The sequence below is a fragment of the Triticum aestivum genome, chromosome 2D, assembly GCF_018294505.1.
Source record: "Triticum aestivum cultivar Chinese Spring chromosome 2D, IWGSC CS RefSeq v2.1, whole genome shotgun sequence".
In the NCBI taxonomy this organism is placed as follows: Eukaryota; Viridiplantae; Streptophyta; class Magnoliopsida; order Poales; family Poaceae; genus Triticum; species Triticum aestivum.
The window spans coordinates 242,906,119-242,931,510 of NC_057799.1; the positions used below are offsets into that span (position 1 = coordinate 242,906,119).

Sequence of the window (25,392 nt, forward strand, 5' to 3'; positions counted from 1 at the left end):
GAAAGCCTGGAGAGGATCATTGAAACAAAATTCTATGATCTTGACTTGAATGTGACAGAGATGAAGACAGCAGTTGAGCAGCTCCAGGAAGAAGCTGAGGAGAGGAAAGGGCAGGCTGCCATAGATGCCTTTCAGAGAGTGCCCAGGGGACAGAGATCTACTGCAGTGCCAGTGACTGACACAAGAGCTACTACATCAGCACCTGCAGCCACAGCATTAGTAGCACCTCCAGTTGCCACTCCACCAGCTCGAACAACTTCAACAGATGCATTCGTCCTTGGAGTCCTCTCAATGCCTCCTCTCGAAGATCAAGCCTAGAGAGACGCATAACACTATGCATTTTCGAGCTTTTTGACAACTTGTTGCCAAAGGGGGAGAAAGTGCATAGATCATAGGCTTCGAGGGAAAGAGAGCTTTGCTCCTTTTGCTATCTCTTTTGCTTCTTGGTTGATACTTATTTGTGTGTCTACTTGGATGATACTTTATGTGTGTGTGAGATACTCGTTTGATCATATCATATCTTAATGCCTGTGCTTGAATGATGTTATTACTTATCTCTCATATATGATCATTCACTTTGCCTTGGTGATGAGTGCATATTTTACTTCCTATCATTTTGAGCGCTCCACCAAGATGTATGTGACATGGAATAGTAACCCATGATTCTAACCGATTGTGCATTTGCATTCAAAAGCAAATTTTTAAATAATGCACAAATTTAGGGGAAGCTCTTGCTTATCACATACTTCTCAAAGCGATGATGTATTTCAATCTTATTATCATTTGTCGAAGCTTTGATCTATATGTTGTCATTAATTACCAAAAAGGGGGAGATTGAAAGTGCAAATATCCCTAGGTGGTTTTGGTAATTCCTAAAAACATATAGCTCATTGAACTAATGCTCTTTCAAGATGATCATTTCAGGAAGTTCAATGATTGGCATGGCATGGACTAGGAATGTGGACCCTCAAAATGCTAAGGACTCATGTTGGCAAAAACTCAAGACTCTACATTTTCATTTTAGTGATCCAAGATCACACTGAGTCCATAGGAAAAGCCAATACTATTAAAAGGGGATGAGGTGTTACTTCATGGCTTGCTTGCTCAAAATGCTTAGTGATATGCTCCAAAAACCCTCAACCACTTTCTCATTTCCACATATGTCCCAAACCTAAAGTAAAACTCGGCCCCACCGATTTGATCTATCCGGCGCCACCGAGTTCATTTGACATAGCCATTGCCAAAAACCTTAATCATTTCGGTCTCACTGATAGGGATCTCGGTCTCACCGAGATGGGATTGCAAACTCTCTGTTTCCCTTCGTAACGTTTCGGTCTAACCCAGATGAGCGATCGGTCCCACCGAGTTCGCAATGCAAACTCTCTGTTTCCTCTTCGTAACATTTCGGTCTAACCGAAATGAGCGATCGATCCCACCGAGTTTGCCTGGCCAACTCTCTGTTTGCCTATTACAGAAATCGATCTCACTAAGTTTATGTGATCGTTCTCACCGAGATTACGTTATGCCCTAACCATAATGAAATCGGTCCCACCGAGTTGACATGTCGGTCCCACCAAAAATCCTAACGTTCACATTTTGAACTTAATCGGTCTGACCGAGTTTCATGATTCGGTCCCACCGAGTTTGGTAAATTGTGTGTAACGGTTAGATTTTGTGTGGAGGCTATATATACCCCTCCACCCTTCCTCCATTCATGGAGAGAGCTATTAGAACGTGCCTACACTTCCGGCATTCATTTCCTGAGAGAGAACCACCTACTCATGTGTTGAGACCAATATATTCCAATCCAACCACAAGAATCTTGATCTCTAGCCTTCCCCAAGTTGCTATCCACTCGAATCGTCTTTCCACCAAATCCAAATCTGCGAGAGAGAGTTGAGTGTTGGGGAGACTATCATTTGAAGCACAAGAGCAAGGAGTTCATCATCAACACACCATCTATTACCTTTTGGAGTGTGATGTCTCCTCGATTGGTTAGGTGTCACTTGGGAGCCTCCGTCAAGATTGTGGAGTTGAACCAAGGAGTTTGTAAGGGCAAGGAGATCACCTACTTCATGAAGATCTACCCAAGTGAGGCAAGTCCTTTGTGGGCGATTGCCATGGTGGGATAGACAAGGTTGCTTCTTCGTGGACCCTTCATGGGTGGAGCCCTCCATGGACTCGCGCAACCGTTACCCTTCGTGGGATGAAGTCTCCATCAACATGGATGAACGATAGCACCACCTATCAGAACCACGCCAAAAATCTCCGTGTCTGCATTGCGTTTGCTCCCTCCAAACTCCTCCCCTTTACCTTCATATGCAATGATTTACATTCTGCTGCTATAGTCTTAGACTTGCCTTTGTAGGTTGATTGCTTGACTTGTGCTAAGCTGCCAAAATCTGCCAAGACTTAAAATTAGGAAAAGGCTAGATTTTTATTTGGTCAAGAAGTCTAGTCACCTGTAACGCCCCGGATCCGATGCACCAGGTGTCGGCCAGTTATTCGCCGTCGTTGCCATGTCGTCTGCTTGCGTGTTGCATTTTTGTTCATGTCATGCATCCCATATCATGTCATCATGTGCATTGCATTTGCATACGTGTTCGTCTCATGCACCCGAGCATTTTCCCCGTTGTCCGTTTTGCAATCCGGCACTCCCACCTCCTCCGGCGCTCCCTTCTTGTTTCTTTTCGTGAGCGGGTGTTGAACGTTCTCGGAATGGACCGAGGCTTGTCAAGTGGCCTTGGTATACCACCGGTAGACCACCGGTCAAGTTTCGTTCCATTTGGAGGTCGTTTGGTGCTCCAACGGTTAACCGGGCAACCGCAAAGTCTGTTTGTGTGTTGCAGCAAAACCCCCTCTCTAAACAGCCCAAAACCCACCAAACTCTCTTCCATGCTCTCGTCCGTTCGATCGCGATCGCGTGGGCGAAAACCGCACCCCGTTTGGACTCTCCTAACTCCCTCTACCTATATAAACACCCCCTCCCCCGAAATTTCGGATCAATTCCACCCTAACCCCAGTATTTTTTCCCCTCCGCGCCGCCGGACGTTTCTTCCCCCGCGTCGGACATGTCCGCCGCCGCCCTCCGACCAATCCTCCGCCGCCACGTCACCAGCGCCTCCTCTCTCTCTCCTCCCCGCCGCCGCGGCCCGCGGAGCCCATCCGGGGCCCGCGCGGGCCCGAGTCGCCGCCGCCGCCCGAGGCGCCCGCCTCTGCCCGAGCGCGCCTGAGCGCCGCCGCGTCGCGCCTCCCGAGCCCCGCCGCCGTCCTCCGGCGCCCCGCCGCCTTCGCCTCCCTCGCCGCCTCGCCGCCGTCGCCCGCCGGCGCCACGCCGCCGCCGCCGCGCGCCCGGCGCCTCCTTCCCCGACCTCGGCGCCTCCCCGAGCTCCCACGCCAGCGCCGCCTTCCTCTCCTCTCCTCCGGCCTCCCCCGCTCCGGTGAGCAGCTCCAGCGCCGGCGACCTCGAGCTCCAACTCCGGCCGATCCCGATCTGGATCTGGTCAACGCCGTAGGTTGACCCCGAGCCCCCTCAATATTTCGCCGTCTGGAAACTTTTACATTCTGGTGCACTTTTCATCATGCCATAACTCTCTGCATATAGCTCCGATTCATGCATATAATATATCGAAATGTTCATCATGAGATTCTCTTCATTTTGTTCCATTGTGCCATGCTCATTAGAGTCCATCTTGACACCAAAATCATCGTTGCAAGAGTGCTACTTGCTGTTATCTGCTGTCTGTTATCAGAACTTGGTGATTTGTTATTTTTGTTGCATTTAATCTGTGCATCTTATGAGTATGAGCTCTACATGTGTTTTGTTTTATGCCATGCCATCTTTCCAGTGGTGTATGCCATGTATTTTTGTGATCTCTGTGGTGACTAGCACAAGCATGCAAACTAGGCTCCGTACTGTTTCTGATTTCAGGGACTTGGTATTTTCTCCAAGTCTTGCCTGCTGTTATTTTGTTTCCATGTAAACTTGATGCTACAGAGAGATCCATGCATATTTTGGAGATGTTCAGTAAGGATGTTTTGTAGATATTGTTGTAATTGATCCATTCATGCCCTTGTTTGCAATTATAAAGTGCCATAGCATGATTCAATCTTGCTCTACTTTTGCTACAAAATGTTCCTGGCAGATTGTTTACGTGTTATTCAATTTTGCCAAGCTTGTTGTAGTTGATCCTTTCATGCTATGTATTTTCTCTTGCCATTGTTAGCTTAATAAGCATGCCATATTGCTGTATGTATGCTTGTTTTGTTATGCATTGCTTTGTGATGACTGCATCAAGCTCACCAAGAGGCCTTCATATTATTGTTTTCTGCCATGCTCTGTTTTCTGCCAAGTCTGGAACCTGATAACGAAACTTGCTATGTTTACATGGTCGCCATCATATCTTCTGGTACTTTTTGGCTTATGGTCGTTAAGGGATTTTTGTCATATGCATTTAGTAGATTCATGCCATGCCTTGTTTTGCCATGTTAAGTTCCTTTAGCATGTTGATTTCGTGCTCTGAACATTGCAACCTGATATTATTTCTGTCATGTCCAGTAATTTCTGCAAAGTCTGTGAACCTGTTATTATTTGCAATCTTGCCATGTCCTTTTGAGCATGTTCTAGTGATTTCTGGAGATAGCTCAGTGTTCATGTTTTGTTGTGCTTTACCTGCACATCATGCCCATGCCTTTTGTTTTCATGTTGAGTTGCTGTAGCATATTGTTTTGATGTTTGCAATATGCCTAGTTGCTGTTATGGTCAGATTGTTGCTATGTCTTGTTTGGAGTATGTGTTGCACCGTTGCTCCGTTTGGAGTGTGCTCTATATGAAACTTGCTTAGTTTTGCATGTAGTCTCATATTATCATGTTGCATCCATGCCTTGATGTGTTTGCTTGATGGTTGTATGCATTTTGCATCAATGCCATGTTTAACTTGTTTCGCTCATATCTTCTAGGCCGTAGCTCCGAATCTAATGAACTTTATATGTAACTTGACTAGAATTTCGTGTAGATCATCTCGGTGCATCTTAACTTGCTGTTTAACAACTTGAACATAAGGTTTATTCAGTTCTGGACCAATTTCGAAATTTGCATATGAGGACTTACCGGAATTGTTATAGGTTGTTTCCGGCCTCATTTAAACTTGCCTTGATGTGTTGTTCTTGTATGCATCGTCTCTCGTCATGAGTAGCTTCATATAGCCTTGTCATGCATCATACTTGGTTGAGCATCATGCCTTGTTCATGTGTGGTGTGTTTACCTTGTTGTGTGCTTCTTCTCGATAGTTCCCGTGTCGTTGCGATCGTGAGGATTCGTTCGTCTTCGTGGCTTCATCTTCTTCATGGACTCGTTCTTCTTCCTAGCGGGATTTCAGGCAAGATGACCGTCACCTTGGATCTCATTACTATCATTGCTATGCTAGTTGCTTCGTTCTATCGCTATGCTGCGCTACCTATTCACTTGCTCTTCAAGCCTCCCAAATTGCCATGAACCTCTAACCTTTGTCACCCTTCCTAGCAAACCGTTGTTTGGCTATGTTACCGCTTTGCTCAGCCCCTCTTATAGCGTTGTTAGTTGCAGGTGAAGATGAAGATTGCTCCATGTTGGATTATGTTTATGTTGGGATATCACAATATCTCTTATATTATTAATGCATCTATATACTTGGTAAAGGGTGGAAGGCTCGGCCTTATGCCTGGTGTTTTGTTCCACTCTTGCCGCCCTAGTTTCCGTCATACCGGTGTTATGTTCCTTGATTTTGCGTCCCTCACGCGGTTGGGTGATTTATGGGACCCCCTTGACAGTTCGCTTTGAATAAAACTCTTCCAGCAAGGCCCAACCTTGGTTTTACATTTGCCTCACCTAGCCTTTTTCCCTTGGGAGTCGCGCTCTCGAGGGTCATCTTTATTTACCCCCCCCCCCCCCCCGGGGCCAGTGCTCCTTCGAGTGTTGGTCCAACCTGTCAGTCGCCGGTGGCCACCAGGGGCAACTCTGGTCTGGCCTACCGGAAGCTTGGACAATCCGGTGTGCCATGAGAACGAGATATGTGCAGCTCCTATCAGGATTTGTCGGCACATTCGGGCGGCTTTGCTGGTTTTGTTTTACCATCGTCGAAATGTCTTGTAACCGGGATTCCGAGACTGATCGGGTCTTCCCGGGAGAAGGAATATCCTTCGTTGACCGTGAGAGCTTATAATGGGCTAAGTTGGGACACCCCTGCAGGGTATTATCTTTCGAAAGCCGTGCCCGCGGTTATGTGGCAGATGGGAATTTGTTAATATCCGGTTGTAGAGAACTTGACACTGGACCTTAATTAAAACACATCAACCGTGTGTGTAGCCATGATGGTCTCTTCTCGGCGGAGTCCGTGAAGTGAACACGGTTTCTGGGTTATGTTTGACGTAAGTAGGAGTTCAGGATCACTTCTTGATCATTGTTAGTTTCACGACCGTTCCTTTGCTTCTCTTCTCGCTCTCCATTGCGTAAGTTAGCCACCATACTTGCTTAGTCGCTGCTGCAACCTCACCACTTATCCTTTCCATCCCCTTTAAGCTTTGCTAGTCTTGATACTCATGGTAATGGGATTGCTGAGTCCTCGTGGCTCACAGATTACTACAACACCAGTTGCAGGTGCAGGTTTTGCGATGTTCATGACGCGAGAGCGATGTTACTTGTTTGGAGTCCTTCTGTTTCTTCTTCGATCAGGGGATAGGTTCCAGGTCGGCAGCCTGGGCTAGCAGGGTGGATGTCGTTCGAGTTTCTATTTATGTTTCATCTGTAGTCGGATGTTGAGCTTATGTATGATGTATTGATGTATTCTTGCGGCATTTGTATGCCTTGTATGTATCCCCAAGTATTATGTAATGTTGATGTAATGATATCCACCTTGCAAAAGCGTCTTCAAGATGTGCTTCTATCCTTGGTGGGACCTTCGTATTCCTTTAGGATAGGGTCGCATCTTGGGCGTGACATCACCCCCCTTCTAGACATACTTTCGATCCTACAGTAACCACCAAATATATGCCAGTCTTAATTACCATCATGGTCACGGGATCACCTCAATCGTTATCAAGAATACCATCGGGATCTTCTCAAGATCACCTTATCAATATTAGGAATACCACAGTGATCCTCACAAGATCACCTCATCAATATCAAGAATAACATCGTGATCCTCCTGTGACCACATAAAGATCAACCAACTTCTTTCCTCATGAAACCGGGGTTGTTTATTAGTCAGGTTTTTATTACTATTGACCCATAATGTGACCTACTACGAACTGGGCCCATATCCGCAGGCGCGGCTATCGATAGATTTAAACACACTCCGCAGAGGTTAGCACACTGTACCCACACCACGGAGCCCATGGCCTCAGACTCCCATTTGGGTGGACCAACGGCGTTCCGACAGAACCAATCTATTGCCATAACACTCTCTTGGCCACTCCGTCCAAATCCCCTTTGGGCTAAGTCATGGGTGGCCCTGATGCCACTCGGGACATCCAACGGCCACCGTCGTGGCAAAACAATCGTCCCAAACAGGGACATGAGATCTCAATACCAAACACGGGCACACAAGGCTTATGTCCGCCTACCTGATCAGGGTAGCGCGCACCCATAACCTTCCCTAGTTGGAGGCACTGGCGAGAGGTATGACAATAGACCGCATTAGGGTCTTCCCATAAAGGCAAATGTGGTTGCACTGGTCAGTTTGGTTTCGATGGCACAATGACTCAGCCAACAAGTGTTCAAGTTTAATTAATGTACGGTTAAACTTGAATGCAAACGATGCTGAGTCATAAAATGATGAACTAATAATGCACATGAGCATGATATTAACATGAGCATGGATGGATAACACAACCATTAAGCACGTTCATCTAAACATCAATAACAATAAAGCATTTACTCTACCAGATGCAAATGAACATGGTATAATGATGATCCTGAATAGCACAAGTATAGAAAAGCATATCAATAATATGAACATAGTGTGGTCACTAGCATCAGGAAAATAACTACTAGAATAGAACATGATAACAATATTAGCAAGTATGCATGTAAACAACTGGATGAAAATAATAATGGCATAGGAACGAACATGGATCCATAAGCATATAAAGCATTCACGGAAATGTTAACATGCACCATTTATTTAAATATTCAAGTTGAAAACCATGGCTACTGCAAATCCGTCATGCGAATGACATTCGTGGCTTGCCTAGGGTTGTAGATACTCCGGGGAGACGTGCGGTGAAGCCGCGGGACGATTCGCCGGACGCTTCTCTCTCAGAGGGGACTAGATAAGGGCAAGGGCATAAAGGTCATTTTCATAGTTGTGGTTGGATCAGAGTGACGTGGCGGGGGCGGGGCCTGGCTTGTGAACCTAACAGGGGGATCCCACTGGCGGGGGGGGCTGGCGCTCGTTGTCGTCTTCCTCCTCGCTCATGTTCCTCTTATGGAACAAAGCAGACAGGGGAGGGCGCGGCGAGGGGGCCGGCCGGCTCCGGCCACGGTGAGGGCGCCGGCGGGACCATAGAGATATGTCGCATCCGTTCAGAGGCAAAGGAGGCGCCGGGGAGGAGTGGAGGATGCGAGGGCGGAGGGGAACAAAGAGGTGGCAGAGGCGGGCGATGGTGGCAGTTGGCGACGGCCAGGGGCACTCCGGCGAGGGGCAAGAGGGTGGGGCGGCTCTCTAGAAGGAGAGGGAGGCAACGGAGGTGTTGGGAGGAGGAGGGGAGGCTCGAGGCGGCCGGAGCCAGGGGAAGATCGGCGATGGCCGCGACGGCCGAAGAAGAAATGATAAGGGAGAGCTAGTCCGGTGGGCAAAAGAGGCGGGGGAGGAAGTGGTGACGTGCGGGAGAGCCTCGGGGGCACTTAAATAGCAGCAGGGGAGGGCTCTAGAGCTCACAGGCGAGCTCAAGCTGAGCACTAATGGAGGACATGAGCTGCTTGTGTCACAGGCGCGGTGATGGCGTCGCGACCGCATCGATTCAGGGTGAGGCAGCGATGCAGGGTGGTGCAGATGAGCAAGGGGGTGCTCCTGGACAAGGTTGGACGTTGAGACGCAGAGAGAAGAAGCTGAAACAGGGCACACGGTCTGCAGAGCACAGGTTTTGGCCGGTTCACCCCGTGGTTACCGCGTGAACTGGCATATGCGGTGCTAGATGATCGGCCAAAACATGTCTAGTGGATAGTCCTTAGTGCCCTTAGTTGCAATGAAGAAATAAAAGATCCCAGGGGCAAAGAAGAGATTTGCAGGACGAGCCAAACCAGAATAGTAACAAAGTGCTTGTGCTGAGCAGAGGGGGGCCAGACTTAGCCATGAGGGAATGGGTTTGCTTGGTGATGATCACAAACTAAGATGATGCTTATTACCAAATATCAGCTTAATAGGCGGAGTTTAGATGGCACTTGCTGTAGAAACCACCAGACTGGACAGAAATGCAAAATATGAAGTAGCACTCACATATCAAGTTGGATTGAGCTGAATTTTAGAGGTGATGAGTTATTTGATGATATGAAGTTCATGCCATTTGGAAATACCAAAATGGTACTTACTTCACAATGCAGCTCTCTAGACAGAATTTAAGTAAAATAGCTGAGGAAAATTGGCTAGATAAAATGAGCCAAAAATTAGTGGAGAGAGTTATATAGATAGGATAATTTTTCAGCTTAATTGAAGCAATATAAAATATAGTTTCTTCACAACCTGAAAATCTGACCAGAAACCAAGATTTGATGCTGAGCTCACATAGAGTGATGACATGAGCCCACATCTTGAGGAGAGTGACGATTTTATCATATGAAGGACCTTGAAAAATTTTCAACTCATTTGGATTATCCCAGATAGTACTTCCTTCACAAAGAATTCCCTTAGACAGGAACTTTGAAAGATTGCTCAGGAATATTCACTAGGAAAATTGAGTTGAATTTTGACAGGGGGTAATGATATGGACATGAAAAGGTGTCCAAAAAGTTTGGAGTCAATCAAGCAAAGATAATGACACTTCCTTCTCAAAAGCCACTTAGGGCAGAATGAGAAAAGGAATATCTGTGAATTATCTTTGATGATGCGAAGGAAGGGTTTTGACATGTCTGAGGAAGATATGACCGAAACGATTTATGAGAATTATTTTGGAATTTTGGGAGTGACAAAAATATAGGTTGTTTCACAACCTAGGACAAAAGAATTATTCCATTAATAGAAAAAGGAATATTCCCAATAAAACGAATATTGAGATTGGGCTAAGATGAAAATGACAAGGTCTTGAGATGGTTTTGAGGATGACAAGCCACTTGGGAGCCTGAGAAGTGATGATCTTCCCAGGTTCAGGATCACAGAGCCACGAAAAAACAATTCAAATAAAAAATCCAAAGAAGAACAAAAGAAAAAGAAAGGGCCAAAATCCAGGGTGTCACAAACCTTCCCACCTTAAAGAAATCTCGTCCTCGAGATTTGGTTGCTCAGGGAACAAATATGAATATACCTGACTTAAGGAAATCGTTTCCAACTCGGATATCCTTTTCCTTATATGATTGTTCCTACTGAAATTTATATGACTTGACTACCTGCCTCTGGGGTGGTTTGCTTCACCGTATCTGATATTCTCACATATCTTTCCTCATAGGTTCATGCTTATACTGGCTCCAATTTCTTTCATATTTGCTGACTTAACTGGGGTGCGATGGATTATCGCTACTGAGATATATGCCCTTTTCACAAGTCCATGAGTGATTTCTGATGGATGAATCATCCAGTACTGACAACATTTCATGGAGACGTGAACCAAGTTTCTTGGTGGGCACGAATTCTTTTCATTCTGGCATCGGGTTGCTTATTTAGATGCATGTCCTTCGTGTTCGACATAGTGTCGTGAATCATAACTGTTCTTTTGGCAAAATCCGACTTCTCGCAGGATTTTCTCAATCATCTTGACTAGATGCACTATCTTGAGTATCAAATCCATACCAAATATTTGACTGTCGCCTGTCGTGACCAGCATAAAGGAGGTACGACCTTATAATGATAGTATTCACCGACTTGACTGATGGTAGTTCTGGCAGAGAAATCTTGTCATGACAGGCTATCCTGTATTGTCGATCTTGCTCCTTCATTATTGACTTCTTTGTCTCGATCCTTTGTGGGAAAGAGCTTGACCATATATATATTAGGACAGGGCTATTCTCTCGCTAGTAATAGAATATAGAGCCCGTTCCTGTTTCCCCAAAAAAGAGACATCTCCGGTGTGGCCGCTCCGCCTCCACCTCCTCTCCCTGGCTTCGGCCGTCGCCTTGCGCCCCACCTTCTCCCCTGGCTCTGGCCGCCGCGCCGAGCCCCACCGTCTCCCCTGGCTCCGGTCGCCGCCTCGTGCCCCACCTTCTCCCCTAGATCCGGCCGTGGCCCGGCGCCCCACCTTCTCCCTGGCTCCGGCCGCCGCCCCGTGCCCCACCTTCTACCCCCGGCTCCGACCGTCCCCCATGCCTCACCTTCTCCCTCGGCTCCGGCCGTCGCCCCACGCCCCACCTTCTCCCTCGGCTCCGGTCGCCGCCTAATCCCTCACCATCTCGTGCCCCTGGCCGCGCCCCATCCACCATCCCCATCGCCGGCCGCCCCCATCTGCAGCGCGCCTGCCGCCCCCATCCCCAGCGCACCAACCCCCAGGTCGCCACCTGCCTCATCGCGACGCCGCCCACTGCCCTTCCTCCTGGCTTCTCCCAGCCATGTCGAGCGCCTCCTCCCTGCTCCAAGCTCGCTGCAGACTACACAGAGCCGCCAGCCCCCGCCGCCTCCCGTGCTAGTACAACGCCGCCCCTGTACAAGGTTCAAAGAACTTACAGTGAGAAGGAAGGGAGATGCTAAGGTCCGGCAGCTTCCTCGTTGCCATCCTGGTATAGTGTGTGTCCCTTGTTCATCCTCTGCCATTCATTTTACTAACTAGCAGCAGTATAACCTCCGACTGCACAATTTTTCATATAAGTTCTGAAATTTCTAGCGCTTCAGTCCAACTATGTTGCTTCTGCGATTATCCGTACGCAAAAAATCACACTGAAGATTGTTTTGTTCTCTGAACCTAAATGCATTTGTTGCTTCTACGAACATGACAGGCCCCTCAAGACGACCTCTGGTTCGGCCTTTCGTCAAAGGAGAAAAGAAGACTGATGTGGTGCTCCTGTTGGATGTACTCTGGAGAAGAGTTAACAGAAAGTTGTAGCAAAGAACAAAAAAGAAGAAAAAAAATATAGGGTTGCAGTTTAAGGAAGTTGGGAATTAAAAGTTCAAATTGCGCTAATTGTCGCCGAGCCTCGGGTCGATTCATTCCTAAGCTATGTCTTCAGTCAGCAGCGGAGATGCCTGCGGGTACATCGATAGGAGCAGGAGACCCATCAAACTTTGTTAACGGGCATATAGGAACAACAAGTTAGGTCCGTGCATATCATCATTCTGAGAGTCTGACAGATTTGTGTTGATTGAGTCCACGGTGGCAGTAGAACATTAAGTACCATGGAGTTTACAGTCATTGTGAGCAGGATGCATCGAATACAACAGGTTTCATCTTGCTTGCTATTCCGCTCTACTGAAATCTTATTAACCTGCTGATTTGATATATTATAAGTTCTCATTATTCAGTTATTCTTCCAGATGAAGTGAAGTGACCTCCCCGGAGAGGAAGCGATCGCTGTGCAGCGATGCATCTTGCCGTCGTCACCGCTTGCATAGTTCTCTGAATGGATGGATGGATGGGTACAGTTCTCTGAATGTGAAGGTGTTCACTAAGATTCTCAACAAATTCGTACATACATACAGCCCACTAGCAACATATTTATGTGCGTACGTACTTTGCAAGATGGATGGACAGGAACAGTATAGTCTTTAGACAATATAACTAAGGACGTTGTAGTACTTAATTAGTTAAGCTTCTTTTAGCGGAGAATATACTGGTCACCACACAGTAGTATCAACTATAACCAAGTCGCACACAGAGCTAGTGATCTATGTGGTTGTTCTAGTGAATTGACATACTATTGCAACTAGTTGAATGCCCGCGCGTTGCCACGGGACAGTAAAATTAGACATGCAGATATTGATTGCACATGCCTGTAATCTAAAATGTATAAAAAACTATTGAAATATATTAAGATTTTGTCATATAGCACCTTGAAAGGGGCAAGAAAGATTTCCTAAGTAATTAGAAAAATCAGCCAAAAACCACATATGAAAGGCAAACCGGCATCGTTTCATCCTTACCAATTGATGTGCATCAGTAAAAAAGTGAAACTTCTTAGTATAAAGAATGAATTTAAAATATATTGCGGACTGATTTCTTTTGTCATCCACAAGGAAGTTGCTCTGCTCATGGAAAAAACAAAGATAAATGAATAACCATGAGAATTAATCAATTAAGCAGAAAGAAAAGTTAGAAAGTAGAAATAATCTCACCCAAGTAGGGAATGCAATTATTTAGCTACAGCAGAGAGGACTTGCGCACATGTGTTGTGCCACGCAAGAGATAGAAAAAGACATTATCCTGAATTTTACCGAGAGTAACCAGTAGTAATTCATGCTATGATAATAATGTTGCTGATCGAGGGCCTGGCCGTCCTCGTCCCCCGTCTCCTAATTCGTCAAGCCATCAGTTGCCCCGTCGTTGTTGTACCAGGGGCAGCGAGGTGGTAGCAAAAATGTTGGTCGGGGTCAGCACCAATGATGATACAGGAGGCAGACGCATAGTACGTATGCAGTTCTAATTCTTCAGAAAAAAAAAATCAAGGATGACAAGTTCCAAGGTAGCTGACAAGTACACCTTGAGTTCATACAAAAGTCAATCCAAGTTAGATGTTGATCCATCCATCAAAAGTAACATACAACAAAAACTAATTGAGCACATTAAGCAAGAAATTAGGGGTGCCTGCAAAATTAACTTCCGGAAAGCATATAGACAAGTAGCGCCACTCTATTGGGCATTGTGCATCATCACACATGACAGATGATAAGCTAGCCAGAGCCAAAATCACATGTTTAACCATGCGTCTAACATCGCTGAAGAAATTCAGAAAGGCAAAGTTGCCTACCAGCAGCGAGGGAGGAGGAGACATGTCGGGTGTGAGTCGTCGTCCGAGTACAAATTCGTCCAGGTGTGAGAATTCGAGACAATGACAAGCACGTACTGATTGGGCAGTGTCCGAGACGGATGGTGAAGTTCCCAGGTCGAGCTTGGACTGTTTGACGTGGAAGCCGTGCCTGAACGAGTCGTCGAGGGCGGACGGCGTGGCACCCGCCGTGGAGGTAGTCATTGCACCCGTCGTGCCTGAACGAGTCGTCGAGGGCGGTGATGCCATGACTCGGTAGAGCGCGGCAGCGGTGATGCCGCTGGAGTAGACGACGAACTTGAACCCGCCGGGGAGGGTGGTGGTGCCCATCGGCGGCGTAGGTATTCTGGCAAGCACCCTGCACACTTCCCCGAGCACTCCTCCTCGATCTCCGCCGCTGCCTCCACCGCTGCAGCTCTCGTGCCTCCCATCCTAGACCATCGCTGTCTCCACCGTGCGGTGCCGGTCCCGACCATGCCTACCTTGCGGGCATGGCAAAAGGAGGCGCCCATGGCGAAAAGTCATGGCCAGGGCGGCACATAATGGATTGGCGTAGACAGGGAGTCACACTCACGGGAAGAGGAGGAGTCGGGCGGTCTCGCCGGAGATTGCTGCGTCCATCGGAGGCGCTGGGTGGTCCTGGGAGTAGGGGTGAGGACGGATCATGTTTGGGGAGAGAGATCTGGGATGCAAACGGGAAGGTCGGGGAGGAGGTGGAGATCGTGCCAGATGTTTTTTTTTCCCGCTATACTCGAACGTGGGTTTTTCCTGCGATATTTTCTAGCGAGGGGTCGTACGAGGGGAGGTCGAACCATCACGACGTTCGATTCTCCTTTAATAGTAGAGATTTGCACTAACATACTAAACTAAATGCGATTGAATGTTTTTCATGGATTGATGAACTTTCCCGTTGAGTCCTTATTAACTGAACTCTTTTGTGTATAATTAGAACATACAAGTGTTCTAAGAACTTTGTATCTTGAAATCTGGAATTTATTATAATGCAAACTATATTTTGTGAATTGCAACCTTTTGGTTTGCAAAAAAAATTGTGTGTTTGCAGTTGTACTGCAATTACCTTACAGTATGAACTGCAGGTATTTTGTGAAAATGGAGGAATTTATTACATATTTATAGCTTTGCGTATGGAACCTGGAAGTTTAAGATTGGCAATAGATTCAGTTCTTCCAGTACAAACGTCCTAGAGTTCAGTGACATCTCCAATTGATATAGTTTTCTTGAATCTCCAGTCGATTGTTGCTCAGCTTTCTCGCAATTTACTCAGTCTCGTTTTGCTCCAAAGCGTGCTTCAGTTCAACAAAAAGCTCCAGAAAAGTTCAGAGTTCACAGGAGTCACTTCAGGTTGGCTCTTTTTTATTCTCCAGTTTGGGATAAAGCAGGGAGAGGTAAGCAGGTCACTAGGAAAATAGTGTTTCTTGGATGATTTTTACATGGCTCAGTGCTCTTTTTCTCTCCTGATGGTAGTAGTTTGATTGAACAGAAGCTAATCGTTCGTGTGTGTATGCAGGAGGAGTTCAACTATACAGAAAGGTGATGGTTTCAACTGGGGCTTCCGTGACGATCCGCTGATGTTCTGATCTCTAGTTTCTATGAACTGATGGGTAAGATTCTCTCTCTCATGCTCTCTCTCTCTCTCTCTCTCTCTCTCTCTCTCTCTCTCTCTCCTCATCCTTTGTAGTTTGTGTGAACTGATAGTTTAGACTCGATGAAATCCGCTGTTTGTAGTTTGTGTGTACTGATAGTTGAAACTATGAATTCCATGCTTTGTAGTTTGTATGAACTAATAGTTAAGACTCGATGAACTCCATGCTTTGTAGTTTGTGTGAACTGATAGTTGAGACCTCAAGAGTTGTCCATCTCGACTCGGTGAACTCATAGCTGATAGTTTTGTGAAGTGAAAATTCTTCTTCAAGTTCTTGTGGTATTTAATACTTTGTGAGCTGATAGCTGATACTTTGAGATGGATGTATTATTAGGCTGTGAAAGTGATGTCAAATATGTGCAGTTTAATGGATGAGTGTTATATAGATCCTTTTAATCTGAAGGTAGTATCTTCTATAGACAAGAAATGGGCATTTGGCTCAGTAATCGTCCATTACTAGAGGTATTGTCACTTGACCATTTCCAGAACTAGTTTCAATTCGTGGACTACCGACACTTGCAAAATCAAAGAGGCTGACCATATCAAAGTGCCCAAAGTTGAAGCAAAGGAGATGAGATGCTACAAAAAAGGTACACATGCTAACAGTAGTTTTACCTTCCAGCCTTTACTCCGCTCTCGTCTGAAGTTTCTGAAAGCAAATCATTAACTTGAAACTCCCCACCTCTTCAACGGGTCTAGCCATAGCTGCAGGCAGCAGAGGATAAAAAATGCATGGATTAATTGGAACAAATCACACATAGGCTATGGGCTACGGATCACACACACATATTAGCAAATGTGCTATAGATTAGATCGATTGATACCTCCTAGTGTACTATTTCTGTAACTGTATTTGCTCTGCATTAATAGGATTTAGGGAAGTACTGCAAAAATGTCTTGCATTTAGTTACAGAGGTAGTATCTGATAAACAACATCAGTTCTCATATAAAATGTCTTGCATTTAGTTACCTATATAATTCATGTTTGTTCTGACTTCTTGTTTCTCTAAAGCGGCCAAATCCCGGCGCACCTGGTAGTTCAAACTTACACCAGATGGCCGGTGACCAACTGCCTCGCCTCTACAAGCTCCTCGGGGATGACTTGGTAGTAGCTGGGATCCCCTACCAGTGGCCAAATCCCGCTGCACCCAGCCGCCGGTCGTGATCCCCTCTCCTCCAGCTCCACTTCGAGGCGCCGTCAGTCCACAGGAGCAGGGGCGGTGTGCTAATCAACAAAAAAGAGCAGAAGGTATTGTGCTTGGAAAATTAAAATTCTGTACACATTTGGGAAACAGAAGTTGTAGCTTCTTTCAAAGTTCAAAACGAATAATATATTCAGTTCAACTTGTTCTAGCAAACCATGTGCAAGACACCATAGAATGAAAATGTTGTTGTGTTGCCAGGTCTCCAATTTGTTCAGCTACAAATAAATTACATCCGTTCGACTACATATATTACACTAGTTCAACTGAGTGCGTCACACCAATTGACCTACATTTTACATATGTATCACTTAAGAAAAAACAGTAGATTTTGATGATGCAAGCTTAGTTCTTTTTTCAATTTCCTATAAGTTCAAGTGATCAATTGCTATAAGTTGGCGGGTTGTTTACTCAGGCAGTTAAAAAAAGTGAATTATGTTCATGGCCAGCGAGATGTTCATCATTTGCGGCATCCATCTCTACTGAATTATGTTCATCTCTTTCAGTTCATCTTTGAAATTTGGTCCAATTTCTTTTTGCAGGATGCATAAAAAATCAAAGGTAGCAGCTCAAAAAGATGAATATTGGAAGCCCATTGCCGGGCTGCGGATGCGTATGACTTGAATCGGTAGCAGGCCTGTAACCGAATCATTCCGCACCACTTTTCTGTCCGTGTGGCTTGATCTGCAGCCCGCCGGCTCAGTCGTGTACGTCCAGACAAGACATTATGGTGCAATTTAATGCATGAAGTAAGCCCAGCAATTCAGTTTTCATTTTATGAATTTTTTTGAACTTGCTGTCACTTAACTTACTGTTATATTTCTGTATTTAAGAAATACCACCCTTTTTGTTAGTTGCAGTATGTGTTTGAGAGTGGATGAACCCATACCTGAAGGCTCTGGGCTCCAACTACAGCAACGGTGTCAAATTCACCATGGCTGGCTCAACGGTGTCCCGCGGCGTCTCCCAATTCCCTGAACATCCAGGTCGATTCGTTCGTCTACTACAAGCGCAGATCCCTAGAGCTCTAAAATTCCGTATCAGGGTATTTTTTCATCGGTTCTAAAATTCCCAGAGCATCAGTCCAACGACGTATCGGGGTATACTGTGTTGCTCCTGCAAATTTTTTGTATGCTTGTATGTAGAAAAATGGTAGAGTTACTGCTTTGATGTGTCGTGGTGTGAATGTTGTTGATGTTCAAAGTTTGTGCAGAGAAAGACTTCAAAAACTCATGTCGCCGATGGAATGAATTACTAGAAGTTCAAATTTGCTAATATCTACAGTACTGGTAGTTCATTTTGCTACTAATCCCGACTGTCTATAGTTCATTTTGCTAATAAATGTTCTTCTACATGTCTTTACGTCGGCCGTAGAACATGTATTCCTTTTGGAAGTTAAGTCAATGTATTTCATCTCTTTGATCAGATTAATGCTTGATTTTGGTGATGGCAATTTTTATCTTTGATATCCTGAAATGAGTCGGTAACTTAGAATTATTTTTGCTAGCTTTGGAATTGTAAAAACACAAAAAGTTCACAATTTAAAAAGTTGTAAGTTCAACATGACGTCCTAGATAAGTTTGGGAAAAAAGCTCAAAAAAAATGAAACCCCATGGAAATTCAAATAGTAAAAGTTCAAGTCGTAAAATGAGAGAAGTCTAGAACATCGTTAAAAAAAGGTTAGTTAAAAAAACACACACAAAACATTTTCTTTAAAAAAATTGTCAACCATGCAAGTTCGGGGACGATGATATCATGAACCGTTGAAGTTGCGAGGAAAATCATACAAAAAAAAGAGTAAAGTCTAGTCTGTGAAAACACATTCAATACAAATCCATACGGACATCCGTTCAAGTACTTTTTTTTAAACCTTTCAACCACTGTTGTCCCCTGCCTCTTCGCCACACGTCGTGTTGTGCCGGCTTGCCATCAACCACCGTTATGGCTCAGCCCTGTAGTGCTTCTACGATCACCACACGCAATTTCCTTCTATCGTTGCCCTCGCCCTGCTCTCCTGCATATTGGCATTGTAAAAACACAGCAAGTTCATAATTAAAAAAGTTGTAAGTTCAACACGACGCCCTAGATAAGTTTGAGAAAAAAGCTCAAACAAAATGAAACCCAATGAAAAATCAAATGGTAAAAGTTCAAGTCGCAAAACAAGAGAAGTCCAAAACATCTTGCAAGAAAATTGAGTTAAAAAAACAAACACACAAAAAAATTTCCTTTAAAAAAATATCATTCAGTTCAACGATATAAACCATGCAAGTTCGGGGACTATGATACCCAAAAAATAGAGTGAAGTTTAGTATGTGAAAACAAGCTCAGTACAAACCCATACGAATATCAGTACAAGTACTCTTTTCTCGAAGCCATTCAAAATTACTCTGAAAAATTCCTCAGTACAAACACACACATAGATCAGTCCGAATACTCTGTTTTTCGGACAGAAAAACAACCCATTGAGTCTCACATATTCAAAATTACTCTTAAAAGATGGGAGCAAGTACAAAGTAATAAAGACATCCGTTCAAGTACTCTTTTTTTGAACCATTTAAAAACTACTGTCAAAAATACCTCAGTACAAACACATACATACATCAGTACAAGTACTCTATTTTTTAGACAGTAAAAAGCAACATGATGGGTTTCACCTTATTCAAAATTACTCTTAAATGGTTGCGAAGTAGAGAAAACGTTCAACATGACTAAGTTTCGCATTTTCGATAGTTATCCAACGGTATATTATTTGACCCATTTCGACAAACTTAAAAAAAAATCATGTTCAAAATCAAGTTTGACCGTATTCAAATTCGTTTTAAACCGTAATGAATTAGAAAAACATTTCTATACAAAAAGTTTGCGCATTTCCCATAGCTTTCCAACGCCGTGTCATTTGCATCAATCCGACAAACCGTTTGCAAAAAAATGCGAAAATACGTTTTGCCCAGAATTTCATCATTTTTCAAATTACTTTTAAATTGTATATAATTTGAAAAAACAGTAGATATATGTAAGATGCGTATTTTTACCAGCTTTCCAACGCCATCTTATTTGCTCAATTTCAACAAACCTTTTGAAAATTGAGTCCAAAATACGATTCACGTTTTCGGTTTTGAAAAAAACGGTTTTTTTCAAAACTGCTGTTAAACCGTGATGATTTTGCAAAAAAATCCTATATATTTGTAATGTAGATGTCAAGAGCTTTCCAACGATATATTACACGCCCATTCTGACGAAAAAACGATTAGTTCAATGAGATGAAAATCATCGGTACAACTGCGTGAAACCATTGGTTCAAGTAGGTATGTCTATTCTACTAACACCTAACCTTATTATGATAACACCAACATCCCCAGCCCCGACCGAACAAAACCACCCACCACCCACCTCCCGCACGAACACAGCCCCACTCCACCTCCACCTTCTTCCGCGCTCCCCGCCCCCCGGGTCCCAGCCTCCTTCCCCCGACCTCCTTCCTTGCGCGTCGCCGCCGCGCTGCCGTGACCCTGCCGCCGCAGCACCCCACCCACCATTACCTGCCGCCGCCCACCACCACCTACCGGGATCTGGCCGGCAACCACGGGATCGATCCCGACCACCACGGATTCCCACCACACCACCACCTCCACCTCCACCTCCCGTCCCGCACACCCCAAAATCCCGGCCACTGCCGCCTCGCCTCCTCCTCCTCCTGCCCGGCGCGGCCCTCCTCCCACCTGGCGCCGCCCCGCCTCCTCCTCCCGCCCGGTGCAGCCCCGCCTCATCCTCCTCCCGCCTGGCGCGGCCTCCTTCCACCTGGCGCCGCCTCGTCTCCTCCTCCCGGCCGGCGCGCCTCCGTCCCGCAGCGCCGCCCTGGCGATGGCCCCGGCCCCGCCCCACTCCAGCCACGGCAGTTTTTTCTACTACTGTGAGTGTGTGTGCAGTCCACCGGCCCCCTCCTCTGCTTCAGATCCCGTGCAACCTTCCGATGCAGTTCGTCGCACCAACCCCCTGCAGCTCTCTCCTCCCCAATCCATGGACCCCGCGCCGGATCCGGGTTCTTCCCTCGTGCATCGTCCTCTTCTCGCACCGATCCCCGCCATGGTCGCGCGGATCCCCGAGAGTTCGAGGTGTGCCACCCCCGCCGTGGTCCTGCCTACTTCCCCTCCTTCCCTGCTACACCAGCAGGGCGTCGGTCACAGGATCTGCCTCCCCCTATTTGCAGCTCCTTTGTTTCTTTTTTGCAGCTCGCTAAGTATAATTTTGAAGTTCAGTGAGATCCATGCGCGCCGGATCACGCGTTGCCGACCCCCCTGCATGCCTCCTCGCATGCGAGGTGCTGTGCTGTGTAGGGAGGTGTCTACACCAGCGTCGGCGCCCGTCCACCATGGTGAGTTGCTACCACCCGCGGCTCCACGCTGCCCTCCCTCCACTCCTCTCCACGGCAGCAAGCAGTCCCCCTGAGCGGCGCGTGCAGCTCACGGCGCTCTAGCTATGCACTTGTTTGCTTGTGTTTCCGATAGATGCATGTGAAATTCGTGGAGAAAAGCCTCGTAGTTTTTGATGGCTCATAGCTGATTGATTTCTTTTAAGGCAATAATAGTAGTAATTGAATTGTCAGTCCTGGTTCTTAATGTTAAGTCCAACTTGAGGGGAAGTACTTATACAATTTTGTTTTGTTCTCAAACAGATTTGAGGAGTTTGTATGTCACCTTTGCTCACCAGTAGTTCTGCAGATTAACTTTACTGTCTGTCCACACCACTGGGTTGGGTTAGTTTCTCTGCAACCTGAGTATCTTGTAAGAAGAATGCAGAAAGGGGAACAACTAGTGCCTCGGCGATGGTGAACTAGCACATAAAGCTTATTTAGATTTTTGAGCATACAACCATGTTCCGTTTATTCCATTTTTGTGCTTTCCTTTTAAACTGTTATGATGTTTTGGTTCAAGTTTAACACATGCTAGAGTGCACGCATGTTCTTTTGTAAGGAACTAAAACTTATGCATGTGATACATACAAGAAGGAAGATGGAAATGGGACTTTTAAGGTTTGCGTATGAAGGGAAATTTAGTTTTCTGTAGATTTACCTCAGTTACATTAAATGTTCTTTTAACAATTGGCAAAGTCCTGATGCTGTTATGTATCTACTTCTCTCTTCTGTAGTTGTTGCATTTAATTGCTTGTCCAGCTCTCTTATGTCCCCGTCATCGCCCACATCGGAGGCTCTGCCATCGCTGGATCCCGGCATCCCCGGGCCCTGCAGGAGGGATACCGACATCAACGTCCCCTTCCCTGACCATCTAGAAGGAGGTGGTCGTCCCTGTCTGTCGCTGCAGTCCGCACGGTGGGCGTCCGCAGCACATCGCCGACAAAGGTGGATCCAAGGGGCACCCGTGCAGTCCACTGCGTGGGTGCACGCAGCATGCCGGCACTCCCCTTTGCAGTCCATAATGTGGGTTCAGCCCATAGCGGCATGCAGCTCTGCCCATGGGCATATGAAGTACGCTATGACGAGCATGTATACATGGTTTCGGGAGCAAAACATCAGCGTGCGATTCAGTGTTTTTTTGCTGCAGTTCACTACTCATTCGTACCACTTTACTCTTTTTTTAATGGGAATCTTCGGTGCAATGAATTATTCTATCCGCTATTTTTGATGTTCAGTTTACTAGTTTTTGCAGGAGATGGCGGACAAAAAAAGAGGGAGAAATGAGTCTCAAGCACATACTGCGTGAGCACCTCGGTTAGCCGGCGATCTGCAGTATGTTGAATGGTATCACTCCAGTTCACATCGCCCCATGGCCGACTCCGGCGGCCTGCTTTGGTCGCCTTCTTGCTGCAGTTTTGCTATTGCACGACATACGATTCAATAGCGCCAGTAGGGTCGCGTGGGGAGGACTACACCTTCAGGAGGTGGTGTTTGCGAACAATCCAGAGGCCCAATTCATTTTTGAAAAATTTGTTTGAGACTTGTTATGTAAACTGCAGAAGCTTGTTTGTAAAATAGTTACCCTAATGTAGTTCGTTGTAAATCCTAAAGAGGCTCATTTTGTGGGCAAGTAAGACAAAAAAATCCACGAGAGGTTCACTTCTTTTCCAGATGTGGTTTGCTTCATATATGTGGCGACTGAAAACACAAATAGGTAAAGTGAAGTGTAGAAAAGAATATAGTTAACTTTCTCGTGACTCGTTAACAACACTTGCGCGTTTGGTCCTCGGCTGTGGTTCATTTTTGAGAGTGATGTTGTTCACTTGCGCCCAACATGTAAGTGCGAAAAATTTAACGCAACAACAAAGCTAGTAATGATGTTCACTTCAATATATGTCGCGGTTCACTTGCCTCCTCTCCGCGGTCCACTCTCGTTCGCAAAAAAACTGAAAAAAAGACAACAAAAACTTGTCTGAGAAAAATTTACGTTTGAGAAAAGAAATCATGAAGTTCGCTTGATCGTTTGATGCAATGCGGTTTGACAACAGTTACACAAAATGCATGAAGTTCCCTTTTGACGACATTGCAGTGCGTTTTGACCTTGTCTGCGATTCACTCTCAATAATAAGAACGGTGCACTCTTGTTATATAAAAAAGTTAGAAAAATGACAAATGAATCCTACAGTCCGTTTGCCTCTCTGATGCAGTGCGGTATTCAGACTGAAGCAGTGCAGTTTTATGTCCGATGCAGTGCGCCTCGTCGATTTTGGTGTCGTGAAAAACAGAGTGCCCGCATTTCGGTAATTTGGAAACTGCTCTTAAACCATAATGAATTAGAGAGAGTGTTCTACATACAAAAGTTGCGCCTCGTCGATATCTTTCCAACGGCGTATCATTTCCATCATTCCGATGAAAGGTTTGAACAAATTTACGAAAATACGTTAGCTGTCACTCACCGGCAGCCGCACCGTTTTCGAAATTAATTTAAAACCGTAAGGAATCTGAAAACAAGTTCTACATATGAAAGTTGCGCCTTGTCCATAGCTTTCCAACGACGTATTACACGCCTCGTTTCGACAAGCGGTTCAAAAACTAGAGCGAAACAGTACAAAAATTGAAAAAAATTCAAAAAAACGTAATTCCGCGATTCAAAATAACACTTCCGTACTGCACGCTCAACGCGAGGGCACTGCACTTTCAGTAGCAGGGGTACTGCAATACACACACTAGTGAACTTCGTGTCGGAAAAAACTGCACACGCTGTTTTTTGGTACCTTTTTCGCTCTAGTTTTTTAACCGATTATCGGAACGAGACGTGTAATATACCGTTAAGAAGCTATGGATTAGGCGCAACTTCTCCATGTTGAACACTTTTCGAGATTCTTCACGGTTTAAGAGCAGTTTTGAAAATGGTGCGACCCATGACGAGTGGCAGCGAGCGTTTTTTCGCGATTTCTTCTGAACCGCTTGTCGGAATGAAGCAAATGATACACCGTTGGAAAGATATCGTCGAGGCGCATCTTTTTCATATCTATTATTTTCTCTAATCGTTACGGTTTAAGAGCAGTTTCAAATTTACTAAATCACGAAATTCTGTTTTTCAATTTTTAAAAAAAATTCGGTACTGTTTTCGCTCCAGTTTTCTAACCGTTTGTCAAAATGAGGTGATGATACGCCGATGGAAAGCTACGGACAAGGCGCAACTTTCATATGTTGAAATGTTTTTGAGATTCCTTACGGTTTTTAGTTAATTTTGAAAATCGTGCGGCTGACGGCGAGAGCCAGCGGCCGTTTTTTCGCGATTTCTTCTAAACCGCTTGTCGGAATGAAGCAAATGATACACCTTTGGAAAGATATCATCGAGGCGCAAGTTTTTCATGTAGACCACCCTCTCTGATTCTTTACGGTTTGGGAGCAGTTTCGATTTTACCGAAATGTGGACACTGTTTTTTTGCGACACCAAAATCGTCGTATATACTGCATCAGACAGAAAACCGCACTTCTTTTAGACTAAAAACTGCACTTCATCGGACGAACAAGTGCACTGCATGATTTCTTTTTTTGTGGGACGTAATTTTTCCTAAACGAGGTGGAGTGCACTTCATGTCGAGTGTTGGTGAACCGCAATACTATGAAAAGTGAACCTCGAGACTACTGTAAACGGGCCGTACTGCATCAGACAGAAAACCGCACTTATTTAGACTAAAAACCGCACTTCATTGGACAGACAAGTGCACTGCATGATTTCTTTTTTGTGGGACGTAAATTTTCCAAAACAAGGTGGAGTGCACTGCTTCAGACTAAAAACCACACTTCATCGGACAAACAAGTGCACCGCATGATTTCTTTTTTGTGGGACATAAATTTTTCCAGACGAGGTGGAGTTCACTTCACGTCGAGTGTTAGTGAACTGCAATACTATGAAAAGCGAACCTCGAGACTACCGTAAACGGTCCATGACACTACCAAAAATGAACCGCTTGAGCTTTTTCCAAACTCAATATTCTTTACATGCATAGAC

The 25,392-nt window shown here is 45.4% G+C and overlaps 2 long non-coding RNA genes across 7 annotated transcripts; both read left to right on the forward strand.

Moving 5' to 3' along the window:
• The first annotated feature begins 11,191 nt into the window (after nucleotides 1–11,191).
• On the forward strand, nucleotides 11,192–18,235 carry LOC123052668 (uncharacterized). Of its 6 annotated transcripts, XR_006424906.1 has the most exons (9): nucleotides 11,193–11,896; nucleotides 12,113–12,554; nucleotides 12,648–12,771; nucleotides 15,346–15,501; nucleotides 15,624–15,717; nucleotides 16,162–16,348; nucleotides 16,771–17,007; nucleotides 17,503–17,709; nucleotides 17,815–18,235. It is a non-coding gene; the product is annotated as an uncharacterized lncRNA (long non-coding RNA). The 6 variants fall into 6 exon arrangements; XR_006424903.1 differs by having other exon boundaries at nucleotides 11,192–11,903; nucleotides 15,624–16,348; XR_006424901.1 differs by having other exon boundaries at nucleotides 11,192–11,896; nucleotides 15,624–16,348.
• A 2,115-nt stretch (nucleotides 18,236–20,350) lies between these two features.
• LOC123052669 (uncharacterized) lies at nucleotides 20,351–23,041 on the forward strand. The gene is made up of 2 exons (XR_006424907.1): nucleotides 20,351–21,332; nucleotides 21,633–23,041. It is a non-coding gene; the product is annotated as an uncharacterized lncRNA (long non-coding RNA).
• Nucleotides 23,042–25,392: the final 2,351 nt, after the last annotated feature.